The following is an 8,139-nucleotide window of genomic DNA, read 5'->3' as shown; positions in this document are numbered from 1 at the left end:
AGCAAGACTTAGCCAAGAATTTGTGGCTTTAAAGCTGTTATGAGAAGTATTGTAAAACATTGGCAAACAACATAATTTACCCTTTGCTGCTTTAAGCTAATAGAACAGTGACTGATATGTTAATATTTTTACTTCTGATTATTACAAAACTCTTTTATCTTTTCTGGAAGCACCAGGGTGAAGTAGGATAAAACCCTATAGCGGGAGTCAGGTCCCTTAAAGTCCATTTCTGTCCTACCAGTAATTAGTTGTGCAATCATTTAGCCCAGCCAGTCTTCAGCCATGCATGTTTTTAAGGGAAGCACAAGACTTCAATGTACCAGATTTTGAAAATATTTGGCAAACATCAGTTTAATGTCTTTAGAATACTTGAATAAGAGAAAGATGAATATTTCAGCAGAAAATAAACAAAAGATGTGAACAGGCAATTCATAAAAAGATATAAATGGTTAATAGAGCTTTGAAATAGGCTTAACCACATTTATCACCAAAGACATACAAGTTAAAATAACAGACATGTGGGGGCGGTTCCAAGATGGCTGAATAGGAACAGCTCCAGTCTACAGCTCCCAGCATGAGCGAGGCAGAAGATGGATGATTTCTGCATTTCCAGCTGAGCCTCCACTGCTGATACCCAGGCAAACAGGGTCTGGAGTGGACCTCCAGCAAACTCCCACAGACCTGCAGCTGAGGGTCCTGACTGTGAGAGGGAAAACTAACAAAGAGAAGGGACATCCACACCAAAACCCCATCTGTACGTCACCATTGTCAAAGACCAAAGGTAGATAAAACCACAAAGATGGGACAAAAAACAGAGCAGAAAAACTGAAAATTCTAAAAATTGAGTGCCTCTCCTCCTCCAAAGGAACGCAGCTCTTCATCAGCAATGGAACAAAGCTGGAAGGAGAATGACTCTGATGAGTTGAGAGAGGAAGGCTTCAGACGATCAAACTTCTCTGAGCTAAAGGAAGAAGTTCGAAACTTTGGCAAAGTAGTTAAAAACCTTGAAAAAAGATCAGACAAATGGCGAACTAGAAAAACCAATGCAGAGAAGTCCTTACAGGACCTGATGGAGCTGAAAACCATGGCATGAGAACTACATGACAAATGCACAAGCTTCAGTAGCCGATTCAATCAACTGTAAGAAAGGGTATCAATGATGGAAGATCAAATAAATGAAATGAAGTGAGAAGAGAAGTTTAGAGAAAAAAGAATAAAAAGAAATGAACAAAACCTCCAAGAAATATGGGACTATGTGAAAAGAACAAATCTACGTCTGATTGGTGTACCTGAAAGTGACAGGGAGAATGGAACCAAGTTGGAAAACACTCTGCAAGATATTATCCAGGAGACCTTCCCCAATCTAGCAAGGCAAGCCAACATTCAAATTCAGGAAATACAGAGAATGCCACAAAGTTACTCCTTGAGAAGAGCAACTCCAAGACACATAATTGTCAGATTCACCAAAGTTGAAATGAAGGAAAAAATGTTAAGGGCAGCCGGAGAGAAAGGTTGGGTTACCCACAAAGGGAAGCCCATCAGACTAACAGCTGATCTCTTGGCAGAAACTCTACAAGCTAGAAGACAGTGGGGGCCAATATTCAACATTCTTAAAGAAAAGAATTTTCAACCCAGAATTTCATATCCAGACAAACTAAGCTTCATAAGTGAAGAAGAAATAAAATCCTTTACAGACAAGCAAATGCTGAGAGATTTTGTCACCACCAGGCCTCCCTTACAAGAGCTCCTGAAGGAAGCACTAAACATGGAAAGGAACAACTGGTACCAGTCACTGCAAAAACATGCCAAATTGTAAAGACCATCAAGGCTAGGAAGAAACTGCACCAACTAATGAGCAAAATAACCAGCTAACATCATAATGACAGGATCAAATTCACACATAACAATATTAATCTTAAATCTAAATGGGCTAAATGCTCCAATTAAAAGACACAGACTGGCAAATTGGTTAAAGAGTCAAGACCCATCAGTGTGCTGTATTCAGGAAACCCATCTCACATGCAGAGACTCATATAGGCTCAAAATAAAGGGATGGAGGAAGATCTACCAAGCAAATGGAAAACAAAAAAAGGCTGGGGTTGCAATCTTAGTCTCTGATTAAAAACAGACTTTAAACCAATAAAGATCAAAAGAGACAAAGAAGGCCATTACGTAATGCTAAAGGGATCAATTCACCAAGAAGAGCTAACTATCCTAAATATATATGCACCCAATACAGGAGCACCCAGATTCATAAAGCAAGTCCTTAGAGACCTACAAAGAGACTTAGACTCTCACATAATAATAATGGGAGACTTTAACACCCCACTGTCAACATTAGACAGAACAATGAGACAGAAATTAACAAGGATATCCAGGAATTGAACTCAGCTCTGCACCAAGTGGACCTAATAGACATCTACAGAACTCTCCACCCCAAATCAACAGAATACACATTCTTCTCAGCACCACACCGCACTTATTCCAAAATTAACCACATAGTTGGAAGTAAAGCACTCCTCAACAAATGCAAAAGAACAGAAATTATAACAAACTGTCTCTCAGACCACAGTGCAATCAAACTAGAACTCAGGATTAAGAAACTCACTCAAAACCGCTCAACTACATGGAAACTGAACAACCTGCTTCTGAATGGCTACTGGGTACATAACGAAATGAAGGCAGAAATAAAGATGTTCTTTGAAACCAATGAGAACAAAGACACAACATACCAGAACCTCTGGGACACATTTAAAGCAGTGTGTAGAGGGAAATTTAAAGCACCAAATGCCCACAAGAGAAAGGAGGAAAGATCTAAAATTGACACCCTAACATCACAATTAAAAGAATTAGAGAAGCAAGAGCAAACACATTCAAAAGCTAGCAGAAGGCAAGAAATAACTAAGATCAGAGCAGAACTGAAGGAAATAGAGACACAAAAAACCCTTCAAAAAATCAATGAATCCAGGAGCTGGTTTTTTGAAAAGACTAACAAAATTGATAGACCACTAGCAAGACTAATAAAGAAGAAAAGACAGAAGAATAAAATGGACGCAATAAAAAATGATAAAGGGGATATCACCACCGATCCCACAGAAATACAAACTACCATCAGAGAATACTATAAACACCTCTATGCAAATAAACTAGAATATCTAGAAGAAATGGATAAATTCCTCGACACATACACCCTCCCAAGACTAAACCAGGAGCAAGTTGAATCTCTGAATAGACCAATAACAGGCTCTGAAATTGAGGCAATAATTAATAGCTTACCAACCAAAAAAAGTCCAGGACCAGATGGATTCACAGCCTAATTCTACCAGAGGTACAAGGAGGAGCTGGTACCATTCCTTCTGAAACTATTCCAATCAATAGAAAAAGAGGGAATCCTCCCTCATTTTATGAGGCCAGCATCATCCTGATACCAAAGCCTGGCAGAGACACAACAAAAAAAAGAGAATTTTAGACCAATATTCCTGATTAACATCGATGTAAAAATCCTCAATAAAATACTGGCAAACCGAATCCAGCAGCACATCAAAAACCTTATCCACCATGACCAAGTGGGCTTCATCCCTGGGATGCAAGGCTGGTTCAACATACACAAATCAATAAATGTAATCCAGCATATAAACAGAACCAATGATAAAAACCACATGATTTTCTCAATAGATGCAGAAAAGGCCTTTGACAAAATTCAACAACCCTTCATGCTAAAAACTCTCAATAAATTAGGTATTGATGGGATGTGTCTCAAAATAATAAGAGCTATGTATGACAAACCCACAGCCAATATCATACTGAATGGGCAAAAACTGGAAACATTCCCTTTGAAAACTGGCACAAGACAGGGATGCCCTCTCTCACCACTCCTATTCAACATAGTGTTGGAAGTTCTGGCCAGGGCAATCAGGCAGGAGAAGGAAATAAAGGTTATTTGATTAGGAAAAGAGGAAGTCAAATTGTCCCTGTTTGCAGATGACATGATTGTATATCTAGAAAACCCCATCGTCTCAGCCCAAAATCTCCTTAAGCTGATAAGCAACTTCAGCAAAGTCTCAGGATACAAAATCAATGTGCAAAAATCACAAGCATTCTTATACACCAATAACTGACAAACAGAGAGCCAAATCATGAGTGAACTCCCATTCACAATTGCTTCAAAGAGAATAAAATACCTAGGAATCCAACTTACAAGGGATGTGAAGGACCTCTTCAAGGAGAACTACAAACCACTGCTCAAGGAAATAAAAGAGGATACAAACAAATGGAAGAACATTCCATGCTCATGGGTAGGAAGAATCAATATTGTGAAAATGGCCATACTGCCCAAAGTAATTTATAGATTCAATGCCATCCCCATCAAGCTACCAATGACTTTCTTCACAGAATTGGAAAAAACTACTTTAAAGTTCATATGGAATCAAAAAAGAGCCCACATCACCAAGTCAATCCTAAGCCAAAAGAACAAAGCTGGAGGCGTCACGCTACCTGACTTCAAACTATACTACAAGGCTACAGTAACCAAAACAGCATGGTACTGGTACCAAAACAGAGATATAGACCAATGGAACAGAACAGAGCCCTCAGAAATAATGCCACACATCTACAACTATCTGATATTTGACAAACCTGAGAAAAACAAGCAATGGGGAAAGGATTCCCTATTTAATAAATGGTGCTGGGAAAACTGTCTAGACATATGGAGAAAGCTGAAACTGGATCCCTTCCTTACACCTTATACAAAAATTAATTCAAGATGGATTAAAGACTTACATGTTAGACCTAAAACCATAAAAACCCTAGAAGAAAACCTAGGCGATACCATTCAAGACATAGGCATGGGCAAGGACTTCATGTCTAAAACATCAAAAGCAATGGCAACAAAAGCCAAAATTGACAAATGGAATCTAATTAAACTAAAGAGCTTCTGCACAGCAAAAGAAACTACCATCAGAGTGAACAGGTAACCTACAGAACGGGAGAAAATTTTTGCAAGCTACTCATCTGATAAGGGACTAATATCCAGAATCTACAATGAACTCAAACAAATTTACAAGAAAAAAACAAACAACCCCATCAAAAAGTGGGTGAAGGATATGAACAAACACTTCTCAAAAGAAGACATTTATGCAGCCAAAAGACACATGAAAAAATGCTCATCATCACCGGACATCAGAGAAATGCAAATCAAAACCACAATGAGATACCATCTCACACCAGTTAGAATGGCAATCATTAAAAAGTCAGGAAACAACAGGTACTGGAGAGGATGTGGAGAAATAGGAACACTTTTACACTGTTGGTGGGTCTGTAAACTAGTTCAACCATTGTGGAAGTCAGTGTGGCGATTCCTCAGGGATCTAGAACTAGAAATACCATTTGACCCAGTGATCCCATTACTGGGAATATACCCAAAGGATTATAAATCATGCTGCTATAAAGACACATGCACATGTATGTTTATTGCAGCACTATTCACAATACCAAAGACTTGGAACCAATCCAAGTGTCTGTCAGTGATAGACTGGATTAAGAAAATGTGGCACATATACACCATGGAATACTATGCAGCCATAAAAAAGGATGAGCTCATGTCCTTCGTAGGGACATGGATGAAGCTGGAAACCATCATTCTCAGCAAACTATCACAAGGAGAAAATACCAAACACCACATGTTCTCACTCATAGGTGGGAACTGAACAATGAGAACACTTGGACACAGGAAGGGGAACATCACACACAGGGGACTGTTGTGGGGTGGGGGAATGGGGGAGGGATAGCGTTAGGACATAAACCTAATGTAAATGACGAGTTAATTTGTGCAGCACACCAACATGGCACATGCATACATATGTAACAAACCTGCACGTTGTGCACATGTACCCTAAAACTTAAAGTATAATAAAAAAAGAAAAGAAAAAAAAACCAACAGAGATGTAATTTTCTGACTTCCACATCACCAAAGAACTAAAAGACACACAATTTCTAATATTGTTGAAGGCATTTGGGATCAAGAATTCTCATACCTTGATCTTACAAGATTTCTACAGGCAATGTGAAAAGGCGTAGTAATATTTTATTGTGTACTCCCTTTAGCCCAGCAATCCCACTGTGGGGAATTTATCCTAGGGAAATATCAAAACAAGTGTGCAAAGGTGTCTGTACAAGTTCTGAACATTGAAGTGTATCACGGCAGTGTGTGTCATGTATAAAAGTAGGAACAACCTAAATTTCCATCAATCAGGTATTGGCAAAACATAATATCACAGTGAATCCAATTAGTAGAACGTTGCACAATTTTGTGAAAGGGAAGAGTTAGATCTACATGCCTACAATAGTGGCAACCCTAGAGAAGTGTTTGGTGCTGAGTATGTGCTCAATAAACAGTTGTTAAATGAGTGAATTATTTTTAAAAGGTGTCAGATATTATAATATATTAGAATTTTAAGAGTTAGAACATGATCTTATTTCTCGAAAACAAAAATGAGTTGTTTGTATACATGCACAAACATTTTTAGGAGAAGATATGTAAGGTTTTGTGGTGGTTATGTTCTAGAGGTTTCACAGGGAAACATTTACTTTCTATTTAATACACTTCTGTACTTTCTGTTTGCTTCTTTTTATAGTATGTATTGCTCTTATTTATGAGTTTATTAATTGTATAATTAATATATGAATACAGTCTCATATTTTAAATATTAAGCTATATAATGTAATTGTGCTCTCTTGACCAACCTCCAATTCCAGTCCCCTTTCCAGAAGTAAGACTATTGACAGCATATTCTTCTAGACCTTTTTATACGTGTTTAACCACACTGGTTTAGTTTTACTGGGTGCTATTTTTCCCCTTAAATTATAACATATTGTGTGTATTACTCAGCTACTTTCTGGTTTTATTTAACAATGTGTCCTGGGAGTCTTTATGTGTAAGATAGACGTAATGTACTCTTTTTAACTGAAGCATAATATTCAAAACTATAGTTGTACCCTAAAATTATGTAACCATTATTTTATTGATAGAAATTCAGGTATTTGGCATTGTTTTGTTTTTCAGACTTGGCCTAATTAAAACATTGGTACAATTAAAATTTTTGAATAAGACTTCTTGCACACATTTCCTAGCTGTTCTTTAAACATGTATCTGGGAATTGAACTGCTTAGTCAGTATAAAAGCCATTAAAATTCTTAATAATTTTTCATAGGCACTGCCCAATGCATACCAAAACAACTTTATGCTTACACCAACAGTGTACACCAACAATATATACACCAAATATATACACCAACAGTATATATTTTCTATACACTGCTCTGATACACAATAGATTATTTTTTCTGATTCCCTCCGTTCCCCACCCTCTTCCCTCCAGTAGGACCCAGTGTGCATTGTTCCCCTCTATGTGTCCATGTATTCTCATTATTTAGCTCCCGCTTATAAGTAAAAACATGGTATTTTGTTTTGTTCCTGCATTAGTTTGCTAAGGATAGTGGCCACCAGCTCCACCCATGTTTCTGCAAAGGACATGATCTCATTCTTTTTTATGGTTGCATAGTATTCCATGGTGTATATGTACTAGATTTTCTTCATCTAGTCTGATGGGCATTTAGGTTGATTCCATGTCTTCACCATTGCGAAAAGTGTTGCAGTGAACATGTGGCTGCATGTATCTTTACAATGGAATGATTTATACTCACTTGAGTATATACCCAGTAATGGGATTGTTGGGTCAACTGGTAGTTCTGTCTTTAGCTCTTTGAGAATCCCCACATTGTTTTCCACAATGGTGGAACTAATTTACATTCCCACCAGCAGTGCATAAGTGTTCCCTTTTCTCTGCAACCTCACCAGCATCTGTTTATTCTTTTTTTTTCACTTTTTAGTAGCAGTCATTCTGACTGGTGTGAGATGGTATCTCATTGTGGTTTTGATTTGCATTTCTCTAATGATCAATGATATAAAGATTTTTTCATATGCTGTTGGCTGTGTGTATGATTTCTTCTGAAAACTGTTCATGACCTTTGACCTTTTTTAATGGGGTTGTTTGTTTCTTTCTTGTAAATTTGTTTAAGTTCCTTATATATGCTAGGTATAATACCTTTGTTAGATGTAAAATTTGCAAATACTTTCTCCCA

Source organism: Gorilla gorilla, chromosome 3 (genome assembly GCF_029281585.2).
Source record: "Gorilla gorilla gorilla isolate KB3781 chromosome 3, NHGRI_mGorGor1-v2.1_pri, whole genome shotgun sequence".
Lineage (NCBI taxonomy): Eukaryota > Metazoa > Chordata > Mammalia > Primates > Hominidae > Gorilla > Gorilla gorilla.
The sequence above is the reverse complement of the archived record's forward strand: the minus strand, read 5'-3'. Positions refer to the sequence as shown.